Here is a 14,983-nt window from a genome sequence, read left to right as displayed (position 1 = left end):
GCCAGCACTGCAGAGGAGAGACAGGTGACCAACAACTAATTCACTCCCCCCAGTTCCAAAAAATAAACATTTATTGCAGTCCTTGTGATATTTCTTAACATGCAGTCAGATGTATGATTTAAGAAACATGCTCTATTGAACAGACACTCCCAAAGAATCACGTCCAAGTCATTGGTGGTGTAATTAGTGATTGGACGCAGCGGGGTGGTGTGTGTGTGTGTGTGTGTGTGTGTGTGTGTGTGTGTGTGTGTGTGTGTGTGTGTGTGTGTGTGTGTGTGTGTGTGTGTGTGTGTGTGTGTGTGTGTGTGTGTGTGTGTGTGTGTGTGTGTGTGTGTGTGTGTGTGTGTGTGTGTGTGTAGGGCGTGGACTGCCCCTTGACAATTACGATAACAAATGAAGAAATAGAAATATAGACTATGTACAACTGTATGTGCAGAGTAAAGGTCCACACACACCGGGGCCGATTTTTTCATGCAAATATATATATTTTTAAAAACCTTATAAAGTCAATGCAAGCTTCCACATCAGTTTCGCAGAGCGAAAGAGCGTCTTTTATTTATTCGGGCCGAGTCCGAATTTTGCGTATATTTGCATAATCGCCGGTGTGTAATGACCTTAAGTGTGCAACATTGAATTATGTGCAAAACTGAATTAAAATGGTATGCTAAATGCAATTTCTGCCTTTTATTTTTAGACAGAACTAAATGGACAAATTAACTTTATACAGGACGCGACCTGGTGTGAAGCCATTTCAAACCAGGGTTCTACCAGTCCAAAGTGATGACAGCTGTCGAGATTGTACCGGTCCAGGGAATGTAGAATAGCTCAGGTAGCTGATGTAATGCCTCGGGACAGATGGGGAAAAACAAATAATAATAATTCATTTCAATGACAACAGCAACAGCCGACAATGAGGATAAGCTGTTCAAAATAAGGTCAATTGTTGATTCACTCCTCCAAAAATGTTATCGTCTCCCTAAAATGTTGTCCCTTTCATCTGGTCTTAAGCAATATATCCCCAAGAAGCCACACAAATGGGGATACAAAATCGTTGTGTTTTGTGACACAAAAGGCCATGTGTATTAATTTGACATGTACACAGGGCAAATGTATCCTGTACCTGCTTGGTGCAAGTGGAAGCATTGTCCTACAGCTTGCACAAATCATTCCTGGTGGTGTCAATCACGTATTGTATTTTGACGACTGGTTTTCTTCCTTGGATTTGTTTGTTTGCTCTTGCGAACAAGGGGATACCACTACCAGCCCTTGGTACTGTGCAGCTAAATTGCCTGAAAGGGTGCTGTTTCAGCTCTCAGACGCAGATTTGAAAAAATGGTTTGAAAACAGACGGGTGATCATTACCAGCACTTTTCTACCATCGAAAGGTGGGACGGAAAGTTGAAACCAGACATGCAAAAGTGTCACTTTTCAGCTACAGTCACCTTTTTGAACCCAAATAGGGCAATTGTGTGACACCTGACCCGAAAGAAAACAACATCTTGTCACCTTTTTCACCTCGGGGCTGTTTGCATGCCTGTGAAACAGAATGCCCAAGCATCATCAGCCAGTAAAACAAGTTAATGGATGGCGTCGATGCTCTTGTGATGCACTAATTGCATATTATCGCATCAAGACAAGGTAAAAAAAAAGTACTATCAAAGTTTTTCTTTTCATTTTGGCGATATGGTCATTCTAAAAAGGTGGCTGTTATATTGACGTGATTGTGAGTCAATGGGTGTTCCCAGCGCTCCAGGAACTGTACAAAAAGCGGTGTGTGGTCAAAGCCAAGCGCTTCATCAAGGACAAGCACCACCGAAGTCACAAACTGTTCAAACCCCTACAACGACCGCGACCGGGCAAGGGGCTCTACCGCAGAATCAAGAGTTCCACCACCAGGTTCTGGTGCAGTTTTAATCCGGCTGCTGTCAGAATGCTGAATGAGGCATAAACCTTGTTCAGCAGCCTGACAACAGGCGGTACTGTCCAGCTGGTCGCAGACTTTTCTGGCTCTTCCTGAACACACCTGTGGATTATACCAGGGACAAATGACTTGGACTTAGCTCCCCCTCGGACATACCTGTGGACTACACCAGGTACAAATGACTTTTTGTTGCACATGGAGCCACTTGCGGATTATACTAGGGTCAGTCCACCCTAGGTGGACACGCATTGACCTTTTGCACCTTAATCCCATGTATAACGCACTGACTTTTTTCGTCTTTTTTATTGTGCTCTTTTTTTTTCTCTAAGCACCTTAACGTCCATAAGTATATCATGCACAGTATAAGTATATATCATGCACAGTATACATACATTGCTGCTATGCTCAGGCACCTTAGTTTTTTATTATCTCAGGTACTTTGTAAATATGTAGATAACTTGTCTGGCCTTCTGTTGTTCTCTTGTTTTTGATCTCCTTCCCACTTGCCCCCCACCCCTCTTCTTCTCCCCTTCCCCCTCTTCTTTCTATGGAACTAACGTTGCGATGGGAACGATGTACAAAAAACGAATTTCACCCACTTTTTTACCTTGTAAACCTGTGATGTGACAATAAAACTGATTCTGATTCTGATTCTTCTATGTGTTTCTAATGTAAAAAAAGTTAAGTTTTGTGAGGATTGGAGAAATGGTGTGCCTGAGCCCGCCGGGGGACCCTGACGTGGCCCCTGGTGTGACTATTGCCATGACAGACCCCTGAACAGTGTTTGTGCCAACTTTGATGGGAGCAACGGTGCGCCTCGCAGGTCTGTTGTTACATTTGTGACGTCCACCGTCCACCCACCCTCCAGGCAATTTTAAAATAGGATAGTCACTTCTCTTTATTTAATTTACTCCAAAGTCTTACATAACCTATATTTATTTTTTATTTTTATTTTATTATCTATTTTAAATACAGCATCACTGACCAAGCATATCGCCACAGCATTTCATTCTGCATTTCATTCTGCAGCGAAGCATACACATGTTAATTAATACCCGAATATTCACACATTTGTATTTGGAAAACGATATCACATCCAATGCAGACATACAAAAGGGAAATGAACAGGCTTTCCAACGGTATCAAAAGTATTGCCAAGAAGCATTGTAATAACAGAGAAAGAATCTACACAAACTTCTGAACCTTTTGTGTCATCTACCTTTACATTTTTCTACTACGTCTTGGTGGCACCTCGACCCATGATGGACTTCTTAGTGTTCTTCTCAGGTCTAAAAATCATCAAATAACACTTTGGTCCAAACAGTGCCACCAAAAGACCAAAACTAGACGCTAAAATAGCAAATACCTCCACTACATCTGCATATTTGCCTGGAGAGCTTATATATGCTGGGATGAAAGCTATCCACACGGCACAGAAGATCAACATGCTGAAAGTGATTAACTTGGCTTCATTGAAGTTGTCTGGAAGATTCCTTGCCAAGAATGCTAGGAGGAAGCTGAGGAGTGCCAGTAAACCAATATAACCTAGTAACACGGCAAAACCAACTGTTGATCCCACATCACACTCATAGACTATCTTATCACTGTGGTATTGTGTGTTTTTATGAGGAGTTGGTGAGGCAGACACAAGCCATACTGTGCAGATTATCGCCTGGTTTAAAGTAAGAACCAGAACTGTTCCTCTCTGCTGCAGCGCACCGAACCACTTCATAATGTCTGCACCCCCAGGCTTGGAGGCCTTGAACACAGCCAACACCACCATGGTCTTTACCAGGATACACGAGATACACAGCACAAAGCTGATCCCAAATGCTGCATGCCTCAGCTGACAAGTCCAGAGCCTGGGACGGCCAATGAACAGAAGTGAGCACAAGAAACATAGTTTGAGTGACAACAAGAGAAGGAAGCTGAGTTCTGAGTTGTTGGCGCGTACCATGGGCGTGTCTCGATGATAGATGAAGATTCCCAGGACAATGGCACTAGTAAGTGTGCCTAGCAATGAGATTGCTGTCAAGGAGATACCAAGGGGCTCGTGGTAGGAGAGGAACTCCACGCTCTTAGGGACACAGTGGTCACGCTGGGGACTGGACCAGAAGTCCTCTGGACAACTGGTGCACTCTGTAGAGTCTAACAAATAAGAGAATATTAAAGTGACAGTACAATACCAGTCTAAAGATAACCACTGTACATTAATAACATAGATCTACCAGTCTCATTGCTGATCTCTCCCTCAGAACAATCAATGCAGTCAAAGCAGCAGACAGGTTCTCCTTTCCTTCTTGCCACACGGGTTCCAGGTGAACAGCTCTCACTGCACACTGACCGAAGTGGCTACAGAGTTAAGTAATACATGATCAGTTTCAGTCCAAACTAAATTACAATCACATCATGAGCTCAACATCAGGTATTTTAGAAAGCCAAAGTGACCTTTTTGGTTTCAAAGTTCCAGAAGATTCTGTCTTCATCAAGGACGAGTTCTTCACCTGTGGAGGATGACTTCTTGAACATGCCTACATTGTGAACCTTTGTGCTTCCATCAGGGAGCCACACCCAGTTCATGACATCACAGATTGGTAAGGCATCACTATTCGCATCAAATGATACTTGATCACCAAATGATGTGGTGAAGTTGATCTTTTCCAGGTAATACACAAGCTATTAAATGGTGATGAACACATTTTGAAGAGCAAGACATAAATAACTGTGCATAAGATATACAACAGTGACATTGACAGTTTATAAACCTGGGGGGGGGGGGTGTCCCCCCATAAATAAATCAAAATAAAATAAATTACTTAAAAACATTTACAGCAGGCAATAAGTACATCACTATATGAATGTTGATACTAGATTTTCAAATCCAGTCATATATTGCGCTGATCAGAGCAATGGTCACTGAGTTATGGCCATTTGACATGTTAGACACTACTGAAACATTGCTGTAGTGGCTCATATGAGTGAAACTTTTTGGGTGTGACCATTGTCATAGCAGACCTCTGAACAGCATTTGTACCAACTCTAGTAAACTGTTTATTTATATTACACCTGCCATGGCTGTATTGTGTGCAAACTGGCACAGCTGTGCCCAGTGAAAGGCCCTCTTCCTGGCACACATTGCAACATGTCATGGAGGGCATGGGCCAGAACATACACAGCCTTGTACACAGAATACTCTATCGTGAGATCAGACACATCCAACAGGATAGTTTCTGCTGTTGCTTGGTCCTCTTGTCCAGTACACACCCCTCCACCAGTATCCACCCACTCTGATGGAAGGGGTGCAAATTTACACTGAAATGTGTGCTCCCAAAACTGCTTCACCTGAAGAAACACAATCAAGTCTTAAGCAGAAATATAATACCTTTTGAATATTTAAAATCAGATTGAAATTGCAGCTTGAATACTACATTTATCTTGCGGATAGCCAAACACATCAGCGGATGTGATCTTCCCTCCAATCAAGACTCATACGATTAACAATGTGTCAGCGAAGCTCGCCGAATCACCAAAGATCGTGGTCACCACAACAACCGATTGTTTCAGAAGATGCCACATGTAAAGTGGCTCCACACAGCCACACAAGGCCAGCAGTAGACGGCCTAAGAGCTTCTTCTCCAGGACAATCAAACACTTCAGACACAAACTAGCCAAAGTAAGGCTTGAGAAGCGCTAACGGCCCCCCCACCTCCAAGCCCGAAAATGCACTCACTCATACCCACTATGATATTTTCGTGGCTGTTGTCAAGGTCATTGTCAGGATGTAGTTTCAACAAGAAGTCCCTGAGGCCTGGTATCTCTCCACGGCGGACTGCAATTCCCAGGCTGCCTCTCAGGTAGGGCATGTAGCGAGGAGTCTGGAGGTTTGGGTCTGCTACCCAGCCCACATCAGCTATCCACTGTAGACCTGACACCTTCTGCTTTACAACCTGTTGATTGTGAACAACAACAACAACACCACCGATAATAATAATAATAATAATAATAATAATAATAATAATAACAATAATAATAATAATACTAAAATCTCCTGTAAACTATCAAGACAAATGCAATCTAATAACATTTTAACAATATAACATTGACTTTTAGCAATGAGATGTGAGAATGCTTTGATTGCTTGCTTATTTATTACTGAATTTGATGAACGTTTTGAACTGATTAATACATTTTTTAATTGTGATTAAATTGCATTGCAATTAAAAAATGCTTGCACTTAAATACCAATCTATTTTTTTTTAATATGAAAGGATGTCTTCACTTCAATATAACTCATTTCATTCCTATAATATGAGTTCCTAAATGAACATGGATCATAACCCCAACCTCGTCCATGAGTTTAATCATACGGATCCCATGACAACGACCACACGAGCTGTGGATTTCTTCATCACAGAGACGATCCTCCGTAGCTCAGCTGGGTCGTTGTCCCATGGCACAGCCTCTGAATACGCCAGGCAACCCCAACCAGACTGGGCCAGCTCAGACTGGAAGATGTGGGCTGCATCGCGGCCATAGGCATCATCAGTATTCAGCAATCCTGCCCAGGTCCACCCAAACCGTCTCATGATCTGGAGCATAGCTCGCACCTGATTAGATAAAGAATGGAGGGATACATGCTTAAAGGAATAGTTCACATAAAAAATTTAAAATAAAATCTATCAATTACACACCCCATGAAGCCTTGAATTCATGGAGATTTATTCGTTTTTGTCACATTCCTAAGCCAATAATGTGATGACCGGCGGAAAGATGCTAATGTCTCCGGTAGGAGAGCCGGCGCCAGTCATCAAATTATTGGCTTAGGAATGCGACAAAAACAAAAAAATCTCCACGAATTCAAGTCTCCATGGGGTGACTAATCGATAGAAAAAAAGTCATTTTGAGGGTGAACTATCCCTTTAAACTAAATTATTCACAGTGGTAAATCCTTGACATTAAATTTCCCCTGCGATATCAATAAAGGTCTAGCTATCTATCTAAACCAGTGAATCTCATACACAGATTGACAATGAAAAGGTCTAATAATATCATTTTGTGTCAACAGAGACCTTAGGCTCCAGCAGTAATACACACAAGCACACGAGAGGTGATTATGCAATATCAATTACACTTACTAGAGGGAGGTATTTGTGTGTGGAACATGTGCTTTTTGATACAAAGAGATCTATTAGAAGTTCACCTGGATGGCATTACTTATGATGGTTCTGAAGAAGGAAGGGTAGTGATTCCGGTCACTCAGACAGGAGCACATGGAATAGTAACTTATCTGAAAAAAGGCATAAAACATCTGTTTTATAGTATGCATTTATTTTTTTTGACAAATGTTCCCTACAAGCAAAGCATGTGAGTGGATCGAGGACTGACGACGCTGTTGTCATGCTCCACTCAACCTGTGACTCTGCTCAACATCACTCACAGCTCACCCCCTCTCTGCTACCCCACTCACTGCTCCAAACAAACAAATAAATGAACAAATGAATGAATAAACACCCTATTGACTGCACCTTAAGGTTTCATGACATCCAAGAGCTTGTGTAAGTGTAACATAATTGTGCGTTGCTCTCTCTCTCTCTCTCTCTCTCTCTCTCTCTCTCTCTCTCTCACTGATGATTACAACACAGACATAATCAATTGGATCTTATCTGAAATTTCAAATCTGTTAAGAATTGCATGCAGGGATTTACAGAACCAGGGACATGTGTTGTGTGCACATGTTGCAATCTATTTTAGTATTGTAACATTGTTGTAACTTTTTTATGTATGGACCACAGTGATTCGTACATTTAATGTTACAATGTTATAATACGTAAAACATTCTGAATAGTACACCAAAAAGCTTACTCAACAAACCCATGGATTTATACAAATACATTATATTATCTATGTTTGTAAAACGTTAGAAATGCTATATACATTGTGCATCATATCATATTTGATACACAACTAGATCACCAACATTAAGCATACTGTATATCAAATAGGTCAGGAGTGGGCAACTTTGATGATGGAGAGGGCTACTATATCTCCACACTCACTCCATGGGGCCACATTGTATATACTGTCCGGCAGAAACATCTTATCTCCGTATTTTAACTTTTAAAAATGCCATTCTATGTCACACAAGAGTAGCAAAAATAGCCGATCTACAAGCTCAAAACGCGTCGCAGTGCGACGCGTTTTGACCTTGTAGATCTGCTATTTTTGCATTTTTTTCATTGGAATCCAGATAGTTTTTGTTGCTATTTTTGAATTGGAATCCTGAAAAGTAATTTTTTTAATCTAATTTCAAATGCATTTAGTTATACTTATGTTAACTTTATGAACTTAAACACAAATACATTGGATATTAAAAAGTCACATTTTAATACTAGTCATTAAGCTACTAATATAGACTGAAGTAATTAAAGCGGGTCATGTTTGCATGTTAGGAATTGTAACAGCTGAAATCAATAATATATCAGTATTCCGATATTAAACTGCGGGCCGCATTAAATGAAGGTGGGGGCCGCATGTGCCAGTTGCCCATGTATGAAATAGGTGATGGTAAATGTGGTTTCAAGTGAGAAACTTACCATGGGAACTCTGTACAAACCTAATATACTAGAGATGGCAATGGAAGTTGCTGAGGAATCGGCACCCACAATTCCGAGCACTGGAGGAGAGCCAACACAGCTCTCATCCAATTGAATCTGCTCCTCTCTCCCACTGACCAATGACAACGCGGCACGGAACCCAACTCCAAGCGAGTAACAGGTATCATAGAGAACATACCCCAGAGTCACATTGGGGAGCAGGCTGGGGTTTCTGTTGATCTCTGTGATGGCAAAAGCCATGGTCTGGGCCCACCTGAACGTGTCAATGTTGAAACTAACACACAAAATGTAACCGTGCATATTTATCTTCATAGAAATATACAACATCAACTAATCCTATGGTACCCATACTTCAAAACAAGTTACTGTATCACTCTTTGTGATACTCACCCGTGGTGGAAAAAGTACTCGCATGTTTTAGTAAAAGTATCAATACTGCAATGTAGAAGTATTCTGTTACAAGTAAAAGTCTGGTGTTCAAAATTTACTTGAGTAAAAGTACAAAAGTATTGGTATCAAAATGTACTTAAAGTACCAAAAGTAAAAGTACTGAAATGTTTGAAAATAGCAGATCTACAAGCTCACAACGCGTCGCGATGCGACGCGTTGTGAGCTTGTAGATCGGCTATTTTCAAATAGCCTAGTTATAAAATAGGGCTAAAGTGCTTCATTTATGTTTTATAATGTAATAATTTACGTCTGCAAAGTAACTAGTAACTAAAGTTTTCAAATAATTGCAGCGGAGTAAAAGCACAATATTTGCCTCCGAGATGTAGTGGAGTAGAATCAAAAGTATAGACAATTGGAAATACTCCAGTAAAGTAAAAGTACCTCAAAATTGTACTTAAGTACAGTACTTACTTAACTACGTAACTTGTACTTTCCACCACTGACACTCACCCATAGCAAATGGGGTCCTGCTGCTCGGAGGTGAAGGACAGATCAGGAAACACAGAGGAGAGATGGATCTCAAACACGGCGCCCAGAACCAAGTCCCCGGGCCTGTACATTCTGTTGAGATTAAACCGTGCCTGTAACTCACAAGAAGAGGAAGGTGAGGAAGACAAAGAAGAGATGGAAGAGAACAATGTCAAGTACAGTAGCAGGTGTGTGTCTAGAGAAGCCCTCATGACTGTCCTCCTCTGTCTGACACCCTCCCCCCTTCTCTAAATCCTTTGTCCAGTTGTTTTGTGCGTTTTATACACAGCGCTGTGCCATCCATCCCCTGTGCCACCTTATGGCATTACGTAATATTTCACCCCTCTGAGCAGAGGCAGAATTAGGGGCGTGGCTTAACATACATTATTTTCATTAGAAAATAATGTATGTATGTGGCCTTGTAATGTGTCAATGACACTATCTCACCAGGGCTACATTGGCAACCATCCACTCAGTCGTGAAATGCTATAACCACCTTCCCCTTCCTTTTCAGAGTAATCCTTATCCTTAACACATTCGGTGCCAACACCCTCCCTGCAGGGTCCCCGGACCCCACTTTAAGACACACTACCCTAAAGGAACATGTTTTTTTGTGAGCTTGTAGATCTGCTCTTTTCCAAACACTTCAAAATCAATCCTTCAGATGGGGGTCCGCAGACAAATACATTAAATATTAGGGATGTGACATGATTGTTTTCCAGAGCTGTGGGTATCCATTGATTGATTGATTAAGTGAATATACATACATAACCATACATCTGTACATATCTGTCAAAAGGATAAAACACCAAAAAAGCTTAAGAGCTTATTTCCATTGTGGTCCAATTGACTGTAATGTGTTTGTTCTGGGCTTTGCTTACTCAGATCATGTGACAGAATTTCATAATAACAGATTACGTTCGAAATCTCACCGTTGAGCTGAGCGGCGCTGTTTAAGCTGTAGACTCCAAGACTAGCAATCCATGTGAAACAAAGCATGCGTGCATTGTGCACGATGATCCTGGCTAACGCCTGGAACGATAACATCTTTACCGCGGGTCACAATGGCGCAGCGATCACACATACAAAATTAGTTGTTTTTCCCAACGTAAAAAGTTTCGGAGTTATAGGGGTTTTAGAGAAGGAGATAGAATGGAAGCGGATGGGAGCCATGTTTTTTGACACAGTGATCCATCTGTCCTTTCCTTCTCAGAATCACCACAGGTGATTCCAGAGCTGCTCCAGCCCCTCCCGTGTGGAAAAAAACGAAAAAAACAAAAGAGACTGAAAACACGCGTTCAGACCGTGTTCGGCACCAAAGCGCTACTCTGTGAAAACACGGTTCAGACCGTGTTTGGCACCCGATGTGTTAAAATATCACTTGCTCGCTTTTAGCGCAACCGCTTTCCCCCTGCACCAGAACAGAACAATCCCATAATACTCTTTGCCAGTGCTTCTCAGCTGGCCAACCACTTAACCCATTCAGACCTGATGAGGCCCATTCTAAAAACGCATTCTAAATCCTGACCTAAGTTTTCTGAAAAAAACATTTATTCAAAAATGACAACAAATGTATGTTGCTATATTATACTGTACATAGCAACCAGAATCCCAAAAGAGGTTCCCGTCCTGAAAGGTATAGTAACAAATAAATGGGTTCTAAAGGAACCCCTGTCTATACAGTAGCATAGGGTTACAATCCATCATGCTTTCTTTTTTTTATATATGAAAGTAAATAAAGAAAGATGCAATTTTTTTTTTGAGGGGGGGGAAAGGGGCATAAATATGCTCAGAAATACCACCTTGCGGTTGTAGGCTGTGCATCTGCCAAACGATTGCACTTTTGTAATGATTTTATTCTCTAGGTCATTCAAAGTCTGGTCAGATGATGTGGATGAGAGAAGTTCATAGGAAAACACAAGGTGATGTCTCAGTTATAGCAGCATAGAAGAAGAGCGATGCATCGGGAACACATTGAGTCTCAAACAAGCGTCCAAGTCAACATATTCTAATTTATTGAAAGACAAGCAGTCACATATATACATTGACAGAATTAGTGTTGGACAGCCCACCGAGGCGGTCTCGTATGGGCGTAGCTATTACACAAATAAATTATGCCTATACTGTATGTGTAAGTGAGTGAAGTGCAAAAGTTCATCAGATGAGATAAGCGAAGACATCGGCAGGGCCCCTTTGCCACATCCTGGATTGTCAGACAGATGTGCTGATGGGAGGAAGTGCTGTGGCTTTCCAGAGACCAGAATTGAGCAACGTCGTCAGGTTTTCACCACGGGTGCAAATGGCCTCCCGCACGGGGCGCTATAGCCTCCCAGAATTACAGGAAGGCTGGTAGATGTATTCTGTAGAACATTTCTGCAAACATCGCAAACAGTTCTAGGCTAGCGTTTTACCAAGAAACGTTAGGGTGACAAGGGGACAGGAAATAAGGTTAAGAAGCACTGCACCTCAGCACTTCCATCCAGGACAGGTTGCACCCCTAACATAAAGAAAGCCAATTACGTTTTCATTATGTCAGTGACGTGAAACTGCATACAAGGAGTTAGGTAAAGAAAGGTTAGGATGAAGGAAAGAGCATTGTATAATATTCAACAACAACTTTGTATCCATGTCTGTCCAGACTCAAATAAAAGGTATTATGTTTATTTTGACGGTGGTTCTCAAACATTTTCAAGTCAAGGACCCCAAATAGATCTGCAATTTTCGAACACATTTCAGATAGTTGAGCAATAGGGTGCATGTGCTTAAACTGTTCCTCCTTTTGCTGGGGACCAGCTGAAACCCCCTCAAGGATCCCTGGGGGGTCCCGGACTCCACTTTGAAAACCAACGTATTTTTAGATGTAACAATGTGTTATGTGACACTAACTTTTGACCTTTGACCACCACTATGTAAAAAATAGTGAAACTATTACTGAAGATAGCTGATCTACAAGCTCACGACACATGGCAATGTGACGTGACACATTGTGAGCTTGCAGATCTGCTCTTTTTAGATGGACTATATTTTTTTTTATTAAAAGATTTTTATAAACTGAATAAACTAAAGTTTTCAGTCTGGAACCCCCTCCCTGCAGGGTCCCCGGACCCCACTTTAAGACCCACTACCCTAAAGGAACATGTTTTTTTGTGAGCTTGTAGATCTGCTCTTTTCCAAACACTTCAAAATCAAGCCTTCAGATGGGGGTACGCAGACAAATACATTAAATATTAGGGATGTGACACGATTGTTTTCCAGAGCTGTGGGTTTCCATTGATTGATTAAAGGAGGAGTTCAACCAAAAAAGTACTTATTTTCTATCAATTACACACCCCATGAAGCCTTGATTTCATGGATTTATTTTTGTTTTTGTGGCATTCCTAAGACAAAAATTTGATGACTGTGTATTTCCGGTAGGAGACACAAATACTCTACTTTGTGTCTCCTACCGGATACATTAGCCGGTAGGAGACGGGAATCAAATTATTAGCTTAGGAATGCGACAAAAACAAAAAAGAATCCATGGATTCAAGGCTTCATATGGTGTGCAATTGATAGAAAATAAGTACTTTTTTGGGTGAACTCCTCCTTTAAGTGAATATACATACATAACCATACATCTGTACATATCTGTCAAAAGGATAAAACACCAAAAAAGCTGAGCTTATTTCCATTGTGGTCCTTTGACTGTAAATGTGTTTGTTCTGGGCTTTGCTTACTCAGATCATGTGACAACAACAGCAAACTAGTCCCCAGGTGAGTAGGAATAAAACATGAGCTGTTCAAGCAGTGGCAGGTGTGTGTGTGTTTACCACTGATGACATCTGGCCCAGAGGTGATGACATAGTGGCTCAACAGGTGCAAAGTTGGAAGATAATTAATTTTCACTTCTAATGAGGGGAATTCATCTCTGGAGATATTTTCAAAACATACTCAAATTAATGAATAACATGTCAGCATGCCATAATAGGGAAGGGCAACACTACATGCAATTAAAATGGTTATTAAACTACGACTTCACCCATGTAAGTATTATAAACCCACATACACACTTAACCACTTTCACTTTCAAATACTAAAACAAAGATAGCAGATCTACAAGCTCACAAGACATCGCAATGTGACACATTGTGAGCTTGTAGATCGGCAATTTTTTGCTACTATCGTACGACAAAGTATGTAATAATTAATTTACAACAACAAAAGAAGAAAATTGACATATGGTGTTACAAGAGCTGAACATTACTGCCTGGAAATACAGTAAATAAACTCCTAAAATAAAAGTTCGGAAACTTAACTTCTCCCCTAACAAGTAGTTAGTATTGTATTTTATATTGTTGTTATTGTGCAACTTTTTGAGTACGTTTAGGCCCTCAAAAACATGATAATAATAATAATAATAATAATAATCTTTGCAATTACAATAGGCCTCTGCACTGGTGCAGTGCTCGGGCCTTAATAATAATGATGATACTTTATGCTGCAGTCCCCCAGACGTCACACTCACTATGTAGTCAGTTGGTCTTTAGCTTCCTGTAACAAGAAACCACATGATGAAGAGATAAGATGAGCTGACGTGTCACCAGCGGTGTAGTGTAGTTATGCCCACCCAGGGCACATCATTATGAAGCTCACACAGGTTGTGGAATTCACTAAACAAAAAACATGTGATGAAATATATCATTATGTTAGCTATTGAAATTCTGCCTTGAAATTTGAAAATGGAAAGTGGATGTTTTTTCAATATTAGTTTCTAAAACCAAGTCAAAACATTTATAATTTTACAAATTTCAAACTTTTGGCTCTGAATCAAAGGTTGAGAAAAAGGAAAAAGCCATTTTGGAGCCCTCAATTTCAATTTGTCATTTTGACTATTCACCATTTTCTCGTTTTAAAAGCGAAAAAAGTGCGTCTATATAGTAGAGTTTAAAAAAACAAAAAAGGACCGATTTTCATTAAATTATGTCAACAAATTGAATTTTGAGTTGTTTTCCTATTGTGGATTTTTACACCCCCAGGGTGGACACTGGACAGGAAAATCCAGTTACTGTAATAGAAGTGCAGAATTCGAGCATTTAAAAAAAAAAACGTTACATATCGACAGGTGAACCGGAACCGGAAGCTGCCGATGTTTTTAGCTGACTGTGTGGCTAACAGATTAGCACTGTACTATACCGGCTGAAGCCAAGACGTAGTGCAGGGGTACTCAACAGAGGACAACTCTATGCGGACCCTGGGCAAATTATAGTTTAAAAAAAAAAGTTTATTTTTTCCAATAAATTATTTGTAGGCTATTAATCTGCGAGTTACCGCGAGTCACAATTGTCCGTTGTATTCACTGCACGCAGCACTCTGAATGTGGGCTGACTGTGTGTGTGTGTGTGTGTGTGTGTGTGTGTGTGTGCGTGCGTGCACACACTTGTATTATGGGCTGTCATCTCCATGACAACGATGCACTGATTGGCTGTTAGCTGGGGTCACAGAAAGTTCAGCAGCAGACAGAACGAGCCGCGGCAGGTTTCAATTTTGCAGC

The 14,983-nt window shown here is 40.9% G+C and overlaps 1 pseudogene across 1 annotated transcript; it reads right to left on the bottom strand.

Moving 5' to 3' along the window:
* Positions 1–3,155: 3,155 nt before the first annotated feature.
* LOC308105821 (extracellular calcium-sensing receptor-like) lies at positions 3,156–9,921 on the bottom strand (annotated as a pseudogene). Its single transcript has 10 exons — positions 9,901–9,921; positions 9,436–9,566; positions 8,515–8,788; positions 7,122–7,208; positions 6,266–6,528; positions 5,662–5,868; positions 4,988–5,263; positions 4,370–4,597; positions 4,150–4,273; positions 3,156–4,069 (listed from the first exon to the last, which is right to left on the bottom strand). The product of its transcript is annotated as an extracellular calcium-sensing receptor-like (transcript).
* Between the last annotated feature and the right edge of the window lie 5,062 nt (positions 9,922–14,983).

Source organism: Gymnoscopelus braueri (assembly GCF_963280865.1).
Source record: "Gymnoscopelus braueri genome assembly, chromosome: 18".
Lineage (NCBI taxonomy): Eukaryota > Metazoa > Chordata > Actinopteri > Myctophiformes > Myctophidae > Gymnoscopelus > Gymnoscopelus braueri.
The sequence above is the reverse complement of the archived record's forward strand: the minus strand, read 5'-3'. Positions and strand labels throughout refer to the sequence as shown.